The sequence below is a fragment of the Syngnathoides biaculeatus genome, chromosome 5, assembly GCF_019802595.1.
Source record: "Syngnathoides biaculeatus isolate LvHL_M chromosome 5, ASM1980259v1, whole genome shotgun sequence".
NCBI classification, from domain to species: domain Eukaryota; kingdom Metazoa; phylum Chordata; class Actinopteri; order Syngnathiformes; family Syngnathidae; genus Syngnathoides; species Syngnathoides biaculeatus.
Window position 1 is genome coordinate 22,338,277 of NC_084644.1, and position 11,483 is coordinate 22,349,759.

The window sequence follows — 11,483 nt, forward strand, 5'->3', positions numbered from 1 at the left end:
AATTTTTGAGCCTCTCTTGGGGATTCTGCAGAGAGGGTACGCTGGGGACTCCCTCAGTCTTTCAGTCAGCTTTAAAATAGATTTTAAAGTTCTGCTACTGGTCTATAAATCACTAAATGGGTTAGGTCCTAAATACGTGAAAGAAAAGGTTATGGAATACAAACCGTGTAGAGCTCTGAGATCAACTGACTCTGGTCATATAGTGATATGCAGAGTCCAAACATGGTGAAGCAGCATTTAGCTACTGTGCTGTACAAAAATGGAATATGTTCCCAACAGAGATGACGTCAGGCCCAAGTGTGAATGGTTTCAAATCCACTCTTCATTTTTCTCATGTGTATTAGGCTACTTCCACTTTTCACTGATGTTTCTTGCTCTGCATTCTGTTTTAATTTTATTTTTATTTTCAAATGCTTTAATTTCTTTGTACAGTAATTTAATGTTTTTAATCGTGTAAATCACATCGAGTTTCCTTGTGTAGGAAATATGCTACACAAATAAATTTCCTTTGCTTTGCATTCTGCTGGAGGACTTCAATGCTCACATGAGCAATGGCAGTGACACCTGGAAGAAGTTGATCGGGAGGAAAGGACTTCTTCGAGTTGTGAATGAGTGCCAATTTATTCAGGCATGTGATGCTCGTCACAGCTATATAAATTTATGAAAAGAATAAAATCCTTTGAGACCGACTCTGAAAATGCAGTTTGGGCTCATTTTCGGAAAGCGAAAATTTTCAGTGACTTACAAATTTTTATGAGACTGAGGAGGCCAGTGTCTTTATGTCTTGTTGTTTGTTGGATTAAGAAATAATAACAATGTAAAATTATCAAAAAATAAACAACATGGCACTGATGATCAGTACAGTACATTCTGTCTGTCCTGTAGTATAGAGCTCGTGTATCTACATCATAAAATCACGTGAATTTTCTTTATGCCACCATATTGCCAGTCTAACAATGCATTGTTCAATGCTAAATCGGTTGGAGACAACATGAAAATACGTCTTATAGCACGACTTCCAGAGTCTTGTCCGATACCTTTAGACATTTAGAAGGGGAAAATAAATGAAGGTACGTTGAAAAATTAAATAAACTCAGCATAGAGGACCCATATTTAATGCCAAAGTTGATGTTTTTGCCGATAAGAAATTGGACTGTTAATTCACTTCCGCTTTTCTTGGACAACTGGATATACACATGTATCTGGTGAGTAAGTGGTCGAGATTTACACAGAAAAGTTTGAAAGCGTACAAAAGGCTTGACGCATACAAATACTTAGCTGCTGGATTTGCTTTCAATCAGGAATAAATCCCACGGAGTGACGGGTTGACGGCTCGTGAACACGGAAGCGTGTTCGGCCACACGTAAACCTTTACCGGAATCCATAGATCTTTTCAGCTAGTATTCAATACAAATATCAATATTTGAATAAATGACCCCTGGTTTTACACATACTTACATTCATTAACTATGATTGAAAAAAAAAAAGATGACAGGTTGACCGCTCATGAACGCGGAAGCGTTTGGCCACACGTTAACCTTTGCTGGAATCCAAACTTGCATTCATTAACTATGATTGAAAAAAAAAAGACGACGTAGTTGTCTCTACAGAACGTACACAGAAGCGATTGCGGCCACACTTAAATCTCTGCAACAGTTTTTTTTTTTTAAATACGCATTGTTCTCAAATGAGCCAACTTGACATTATAAATATTTCTTGATAATTTGAGATTGAGAATAATAATTCCTAACTGAAAGGAAGCGACAGCTTCACAGGCGTGTGTGTATTTTGGTTGGGCACCATCCATCCTGCTTAATTGCAGAAATCCATCGATATTTTCTTTTCTTTTCAGATGGTATTCCATAGAATGATCTCTTTGAATATCTGTCTTGTCTGTTGTGACAACCAACAGCACAACAGGTCTCGGGTATTGTAAATATTCTCCTCCGGTTCAATGTCTCCCACAATGTCGAGCAGCTCTGTTTGACCGGCAATATGGCACCATCAAAATGGTGAAATAACGTGCACGAGCTCTATAAATGAGATTTTAAAAAGATTCAATAGTACTCATCCAACATTGTTCTGGACAACTTGAGGAACTGATGTCAAACTTTACTTTCATCAAAACATTTTACATAGAACTTCCTTGATTGACTTTCCAGATGAATGCCTCATTTCCAGAAGACACCTGTCTCTTGTCTCTGTCAGGATCGAAGGTTACAGAGACTCTTGAAAAACCTGACAATATGTGTCATCTATTTGTCCCCCAAGATGGTGTAACCCAACCTTGAAATCAGAGCCACCTAAACCGAATAAATGAAATCCTAATAAAAAATGCTGCTCTCCTTTGGATGGGTGTCAAATAGGACAGATGAGCCATCCTGATTTGATGTTTCCAAACCACATGATGCATTCAGATAATTAAAATTTCAGCAAGTCTTTCGCTGATAGCCTGTGAGTGAGTGCTATTGGGCTGAGATGTGGTTTCAGATTTCTTGCGGTTCCCCTGACACTGATGGCACGTTATTTATCTTGGCTGGCTTCCATGTCCAAGAAAACAGTGTTTCAACTAAGCATGTGTCTGGAGTCAAAGACCAAGGTCAAAAGCTTAAAAAGGACTGAGCTAATCTTGTGAACATTGCCACTTATACAATAGTTCTTGATTGACAAATTATGTCCGTTGAAAACAAATATCCCCGCAAAACAGGCCTGTTTTCTGCTGAAATATTACTATTTCAGACAGATTTTGGACATGTGAACACAGCCTGACAGCCTGTATGGAAGGGTTTTAGACAATAATGAGTGAAAGTCATAACAGTGAAACGTGTCATTGAAATGCCTCATTGAGAAAAAAAAACAGCCATGTTAACCCACTTGAAGAAATTCTAGCAATGGTCATGAAGTTCTTTGAAAACCTTGTGCTGGACCACCTCAGGAGCGTCACAGGTCTCCCGCTGGAACAACTGCAGTTTGGCTATGAGGCCAACAGGTCTGCGGATGATTACGTCAACATGGGTCTGCAGTTCATCCTTGAACATCTCAACACCGAGGGAACATATGCGAGGATCCTGTTCATGGACTTCAGCTCTGGCACTATCATCCCTGAACTCCTCTTCTCCAAACTTCTCCAGCTCAGCTTCTTGTCTCTACAACTTCCTGACGGGCAGGCCACAGCAGGTGAGGCTGGAGAACACCACCTCATCCACACGCACTATCAGCACCAGGGCAACCCAAGATTGTGTCCTCTCCCCTCTGCTCTCCACGCTCTACACAAACGACTGCACCTCAATGCACCCAACTGTCAAACTCCTGAAATTCGCAGATGACACCACAGTAATCGGACTCATCAAAGATGGGGACGAGTCTGCACATCGACAGGAAGTAGGAAGTGTGGCCAACACAGCCTGGCGATAAACACAATAAAGACTGTAGAGATCATTGTGGGCTTCAGGAGGCATCCTTCACCACATCTGTCCAACTGTCTTGTGTCAAGCATCGAAATCTTGAAGTTTTTGGGAATTACAGTCTCAGAGGACCTGAAGGGGGAGATGCACAACAACTCCATCCTCAAAAAAGGCCAGCAAAGGACATACTTCTTGCAGCTTCTGAGGAAACCCGGCCTACCACAAGAGCTGCTGAGACAGTTCTACACGGCAGTCATCCAATCAGTACTGTGTACCTCCATCACAGTCTCGTTTGGGGCTCCCACAAAACAAGAAAAACTCTGACTGCAACAGACAATCAAAACCGCTGAACGGATTGTCAGCACCACTCTACCCACTTTCAGACCCTCCACATCCTGGCCTGCTACTCTTCCAGCTCCTTCCTTTGGGTAGGTGCTAGGGATCAATGCAAGTCAAACCTAGCAGGTATTTAAACATTTTTTCCTCTCTGGCAATTAAGTCATTAAATCAGCGAACTACTATTTTCTGCCTTGTGCCGTTGTTGGGACACACCCTCACATCTTGCTGGTGAATCAGTATTAGTATTCGTATAATATTCTGTAGACTATCACATGACTCCTCACTTTAAACTGCTCCCTTTGCACAAATGTCATTGCACTGGTCTATAACAGGAACTGCGAACGGGTAAGGGCACTTTGTATAAGCTTACCATAATGTGGGGCATGGGCGCACTCTTAACTGTTCTAAATGAAAAAGACTGGACACTGTAACTGAATGTCTCTTGTTCTTTCTTCTTGTTAGTTTTGTTTGTTCTTTGTTCTAAATGTCATACCAGGGCAGCACCAACTACCAGAGACAAATTCCTTGTGTGTTGTTACACACATGGCCATTAAAGCTGATTCTGATTCTGATTCTGATTCTGATCATGACCCACAGACTTGGGAAGTGTGTGTGTGTGTGTGGTGTGTGTGTGTGTGTGTGTGTGTGTGTGGTGTGTGTGTGTGTGTGTGTGTGTTTGTGTTTGTGTTTGTGTTTGTGTTTGTGTTTGTGTTTGTGTGTGGCTGTCCGTCAATGACTGCTCCAATGCTCAAAGAGGCTTGTGTGCATTCACTTAGTTTTTCACTGCCAAATGTGGCGTGGTTGTCTACGGATAAAAGAAAATGAGGCAAATTGTGATTAAGATGAAGTCATCAAGTATAATCCGTTGCACAGCAAGACTGCAGAGGGGATTCTACTGCCTTGGCCAATGGACAACCAGATAGGGAAGTGCAGCAGTCCATGACACCCTTTTACCCACAGGGGTCCATCCAGAATGAGAGTGACAACAAAGATGAGGTCATCAAAATAGGCCTTGGCACGATGTGTTTGAGAGCAATGCCCAGCTGGGGGAGAATTGCCGATTTAGTGAGCACTGAAGCCTGACAACTCCACTACAGGCAGTGCATAATTCCCAGCACACAGAGAAAGGACATGCGTTGGAAAAATAAATGTATATGGTTCACCATAAATAATGGAAAACAAATGACATTCTATACCTTCTGGCTTAGTTTGTCGGCCTAATTTGTTTTCCTTACTACACTCCATTGGTTTTGTTCTTTTTTCATTTAATTTTAATCTTAAAGAAAGACAGCCCACTCTTTGAAAACAATTCACCAAGAAATAACTAAATGAGTAGTCCTCAAGGATTGGAGACTACTTTCTTTGAAGGATTATTGCAAGTGCTGTCAAATTGTATTTCTTTAGTTTCATTTTCCTATGTATCTCAGTATATCAGGCCTTTCTCCCATGGGGCTCGGCCGGGCACAGCCCAAAAGGGTAACATGGGTCCTCCTTCCCATGGGCTCACCACCTGTGAGAGGGGCTGGAGGGTTCGGGTGCAATGTGAGCTGGCCGGTGGCCAAAGGCGGGGACCTTGGCAATCTGATCCCTGACTACAGAAACTAGTTCTAGGGGCATGGATTGTCACCTCTTTGGCAGGTAAGTGGCCCGAGTTGGTGCGTGAGGCCGAGAAGTCAGAACTAGATATAGTCGGACTCGTCTCCATGCACTGGTTGGGTTCTGGTACCACTCCTCCTGAGAGGGGTTGGACTCTGTTCCACTCTGGAGTTGCCCACGGTGAGAGTCGCCGAGCAGGTGTGGGTATTCTTTTTGCCCCCCCAGTTCAGGGCCTGTACATTGGGGTTTACCCCAGTGGATGAGAGGTTAGCCTCCCTTTACATTCAGGTAGGGGGATGAGTCCTGACAGTTGTTTGTCCCTATGCACCAAACAGCAGTTCAGAGTACCCACCCCTTTTAGAGTCCTTAGAGGGAGTGCTGGAGAGCGCTGCCTATAGGGGCTCCATTATTCTGCTGGGGGACTTCAATGCCCACAGTGGACAATGACCTGGAAAGACCTGGAAGGGCTTGATTGGGAAGAACGTGCCCCCTCATCAGAACCAGAATGGTGTTCGGTTACTCGACCTCTGTGCTCATTACGGATTGTCCATAACAGACACCATGTTCAGGCATATGGGTGTCCACATGTGCACCTGGCAGGACACCTTAGCCCGCAGTTAAATGATCAACTTTTTAGTCGTGTCATCGAATTTGCAACCGCTTGTCTTGGACACTCGGGTGAATAGAGGGGTGAAGCTGTCGACTGATCACCACCTTGTGATGAGTTGGCTCCGATGGTGGGGGCAGGTGCCGACGTGGCAGGCACAAACGTACTGTGAGGGTCTGCTGGGAATGGCTGGCAGATTCCCCTGTCAGAAGAAATTTCAACTCCCACCTCCAAAAGAACTTTCCTCACGTTTGAGGGGAGGCGGGGGACATTGAGTCCAAATAGATGATGCCTCCATCACCTCCATTGCTGTGGTGGCCGACCGGAGCTGTGGCCGTAAGATGGTCAGTCCCTGTCGTGGCAGCCACCCTCGAACACGTTGGTGGACACCTAGAGTGAGGGATGCTGTCAAACTAAAGAAGGAGTCCCATCGGGCATTTTTGGCCTGTTGGACTCCCAAAGCAGCTGATAGGTACCGGCTGGCCAAGCGGAATGCGGCCTCGGGTGTGGAAAGAGTTTGGTGAGCACATGGAGAAGGACTTCAAGATGGCTTCGAGGAAATTCTCTTCCACCATTCGGGCTCTCATGAGGGTGAACCATTGGACCGTCAATATTGTGTTTAGTAGGGATGGGGCACTGGTGACCTCAACTCGGGATTTTGTGAGTCGGTGGGGAGAATACTTCGAAGACCTCCTCAACTCCACCAACACACTTTCCCATGAAGAAGCTGAGTCTGGGTTCTCTGAGGCGTTCCCTTCTATCTCTGGGGTTGAGGTCACCTAGGTGGTTAAAAAGCTCCTTGGTGGCAGTGCGCCACGGGTGGATGAGATTCGCCCGGAGGTCCTAAAGGCTCGAGATGTTGTGGGGCTATCCTGGTTGACACACCTCTGCAACATTGCGTGGACATCGGGGACAGTGCCTCTGGATTGACAGGCTGAGGTGGTGGTCCCCCTTTTTAAGAAGGGGGACCAGAGGGTGTGTTCCAATTATAGGGGGATCACACTCCTCAGCCTCCCTGGTCTTTTCAGGGGTGCTGGAGAGAAGAGTCCGTCGGGAAGTTGAATCGAATACAGCATCGCATCTCTGTTCTTCGCAGACAATGTGGTTCTGTTGGCTTCATCAAGCCGTGATCTCCAACGCTCCCTGGAGCAGTTCACAGCTGAGTGTGAAACCGCTGGGATGAGAATCAGCACCTCCAAATTTGAGACCATGGTCCATCCCAAATGTCATCCCTATAAACATTCTAAAATAGATATTGTGCCGAAAAATACATATACACTTCAATGTTTATACGAAAAAATAAATATGAGCAGAGACCACATCATCCATGTGCAAAGTTCTGGAAGTGTCCTTCGACGACATCCAAGTGGTTGCCATATTGGCTGCATCCGCTGCCCCTGACATCACTCCAGACATTCACCAGTGAAAACACGCGGTGGACCTTACTATGGGAGACGAACACGCCCCCTCTGACACGGAAGCTCTTTTCGAAGAAGAGAACATCACACAACCGAGTGAAGTTACTGGGGCAATATTACCCTATTGTTTCGAGCCATATTCAGATCATATGTGATCACGGCCAAACCATCTCACTGACCGATCTACTTCCGCGGCGAAGATGAGTCATCGCGGTCTGAACAACACAGCCGATAATGGCGCACTCTGGAACGTGTGACGACAACCCCGTAAACCGGCCTGGCTCGGCGCCATGATAAGCTGGCTGCGATGAATAACACCACCGAGCCGGGGCGCTTTACGATGTTGTTGTCGCACACGGCTGAATGCGCCATTGTCAGCAGCGTTGTTCAGAGCCGCCGCCGTCCGCGAGCCTGACGCGCAGCCTTTGCCGAAGCCGTGACTGGTGGATGCAGCGTCTTGGCCAGGGTGGCTCATTTTCGGTGCTGAGGTGGCTTATCAGGGAGCCGAGCCAGGCTGCTTTACGGCGTTGTCATCACACGCGGCTCAGTGCGGCATTGTCGGCAGCGTTGTCCATAGCCGCTGCCATCGATGATGCGACGCAGCAGCCTTCGCCAGCGAGCCCGACGCCGTCCGACGCGGACATGGACACATTTAGCACACCTGTCATACATACGCAGTTCTTTTTTTATGTTATCAGAGACCGATTACGTGGTCCGCCCCAAACTATTATTTTTTTTTAGTAGCTGTTTACACACATACCTGTCATTTGGAACCCACGAAGCTATTGTCCTCTGCACCCGCGCAATCTATTTTTCACGAAGAACCGGGTCTCATGCAAAGTTATGAAGGGTAAATCCATCCTTTTAAGTGTTCAAACAATGTCCAGCAATGCAACGAACTGCCATTTTGGCTAACACGAAGGAACAACGACCTACCTTCCCGGAAAATCATGTTTTGTGGTGAAAAAACGCATGGGTCCATGTCGGCTGCCGTGTTTTTGTTAATAACATACTAAAAATCATCCATTTCATGACAGTGGCCCTTTGAGGGTGAGCAATTTGGTAAACATAAAATATACAGGCAGGACAGTGGAGCAACTTGTTAGAACATTGGGAGTTGACAGTTCTGTGGGCTGGGGTTCAAATCCCAGTCCCACCTGTGGGTGATTTGCATATTCTCCCCGTGCCTACGTGGGTTTTCTCCAGGCGCTCTGTTTTCCTCCTACATCCCAAAACAAGCATTAATTTGAACCCCTTAAATTACCCCTAGGTGTGACTGTGAGTGCAGCTGTTTTTCTCCATGTGCCCATCGATTGGCTGGCAACCAGTTCAGGGGGTACCCTGCCTCCTGATCGCCCTGGGTCCCTCAGCGTGGGACATTTCCTTTCCACGGGGTACTCTCGAGTGTACTTCTGTTCCTGGTTCTGTCCTCGATTGATTGGGTGAGGTCCACAGCCAACACAGCAATTATATGACATTCCTATCACTCTTTTTACATGCACAATGGTGTGAATTCACTTGAATGTGTCTATAGGCACACACCCCTGGGATTCTTATTTTTAGCCTGTCCTAACTTGTCCTGTCCTTCCTTCATAGGGCGTAGTGCTACAGTCTCAAACTGTTCCAGCATTACCGGGAGGCAGATTCTCCATTCTGCTTGATCTAACAGCCGAACAGGACCAAAAAAAAAAAAAAAAAAAAAGACGATAACAGCTGTAAGCTTCCGTAGTAAAACACATTTATGTACTCATACTTGTACGTAAATTGAGTACACCACCTGCAGGACAGTAGGCTATTTTTATTCACTATCTTCTGGATATAAAAGCAATTTTACCTGCAGAGATTGAACCCGGGACCTCAGAATTGTGAGCCCAACGCTTTACCAGCTGATCCACTGTGCCGCCTTGATGAGAAAATGTTCAACCAATTTTACTGCGTGTTTCTTGGAGGGATAAGTGGTGCAAGGAAACTACATACAGATACTAAACAGTGTTCAAATGAATGCACTCTCAAAAGCTTGTAACAGTTTTGATGCCGTTGTACGGCAATATTGTTATAGTTTTAGTTACAGTAAGTTTTCTTAGAGAGCAAGACTTTAACAAAGGTCATCTCCCTCCCTTCTGTAGACTATACTGTGTGCCGAAGTCCGATGAAAATAGTTGTTTTCTGCAAAGAGGCAAATAAAAGCGACCATGGAAGATGAGTCAGTCTGACTTAAAATTTGAAGTTTATCAGGTTAAACTGATTTGACAACAGTGTGGTGATGCGACTGGTTAGCACATCTATATCACAGTTTTCAGTCACAGGACCCTGGCTTGAAATCCATCTTCCCTGTTTGGAGTGTGCATGTTTTACCCGTGCCTGTGTGGGTTTTATCCAGGTACTACGTGTCCCTGCTACAGAGGCCCCGTAGCTCAGTGGTTAGAGCACTGGTTAGAGCACTGGTTTGGGTTCGTATCCCACTTGGGCCTCCACTCCCTGAGAAGGGTTGCGTCAGGAAGGGCATTCAGCATATAAATTGTGCCAAACATATATATACGTTTATCTGAGATGATACGCTATGGCGACCCTGAAAGGGACAAGCCGAAAGAAACACACACACTATGTGTCCCTGCTACATTACAGAAAAAATGCATGGTACAGTCCCTTGTGAAAGTATTTGACCCCCTTGAACTTTTCAACCTTTCGACTCATTTCAGGCTTCAGACATAAAGATATAAAATAAAATAAAATAAAAAATTGTCACGAATCAACATGTGGGACACAATCATGAAGTGGAATGAAATTTATTGAATATTTTATACATTTTTAACAAATAAAAAACTGAAAAGTAAGTTAAAATTGATGGCAAGATGAATGGAGCCAAATAGAGGACCATTCTGGAAGAAAAGCTGTTGGAGTCTTCAAAAGACCTGAGACTGGGATGGAGATTAATCTTCCAACAGGACAATGATCCAAAAAACAAAGCCAAATCTATAATGGAATGGTTCACAAATAAATGTATCCAGGTGTTAGAATGCCCACGTTAAAGTCCAGACCTGAATCCAATCGAGAATCTGTGGGCAGAGCTGAAGACTGCTGTTCACGAACGCTCTCCATCCAACCTCACTGAGCTCGAGCTGTTTTGCAACGAAGAATTGGATTGAATTTCAGTCTCTCGATGTGCAAAACTGACAGAGACATACCCAAGCGACTTGCAGCTGTAATTGCAACAAAAGGTGGTGCTGCAAGGGGGCCAAATAATATTGCACGCCCCACTTTTCAGATTTTCATTTGTTAAAAAAGTTTAAAATATCCAATAAATTTCATTCCACTTTTTAAACCTGAAATGTGGCGACAGGTTGAAAAGTTCAAGAGGGCCGAATACTTTCATAAGACGCTGTATGTGGATTGAAGACTGCATTATCCAGAGGTGTGAATGTGAGTGTGATTTTTTTTTTTTTTTTGGGTCAGTGTGTCCTGTCAATAGCCGGTGACCAGTTCAGGGTGTTCCCAGCCACTCATCCAGTCAGTTGGGATAGGCGCCAGCACACCCGCCAGCCAAGTGAAGATAAGTGGTGTGGTAAATGGATGCATGGATGGATGGATGGTTACACTAAAATGGAATCTAAAAAGCAAGAAATACCAATGTGTTTTTTTGCAGATCTTTACTTTTAACAAATGTATTTTAATCTAATCACAGGAAAGCACACTCGTCATAACAAGAGTAACCATGGATTGAGCACAGACTGACATAACTCAAATTTAGTGAGTGAAATTTGTTACAAAACCAAATGGAAAGTGTGTTTCTCAGTCGAGATCTGCAGGTGCTGCACTTCACCTTGCACTTCACCTCCTGCTCACATGCAATCACGAAGTTAGACAAGACTGCGGGATGTACTTTCTTGGTTGTGCCGGTGAATAGAGGGGAAGTACTTATATGTCAGCATGTAGCACTGAAGAAAGCTCCAGCACTCCGCGACTCTCATGAGAATAACATGCTCAGAAAATTGAATACACTTTTTTAAATGTTATATTGAATGGAAATTGGTTGTCAAGAGAGAGGAATTTGAGGTATTTGTTAATTTAGATAACAGTTGGGAATCGATTTTACTACAGCTCCAGATACATTTTTGTCTC

The 11,483-nt window shown here is 44.6% G+C and overlaps 1 long non-coding RNA gene across 1 annotated transcript in view; it reads right to left on the bottom strand.

The window, feature by feature from the left end:
- LOC133501263 (uncharacterized) overlaps positions 1-11,483 on the bottom strand; it is a 52,509-nt gene that overhangs the window by 32,624 nt on the left and 8,402 nt on the right. The window lies entirely within an intron of this gene.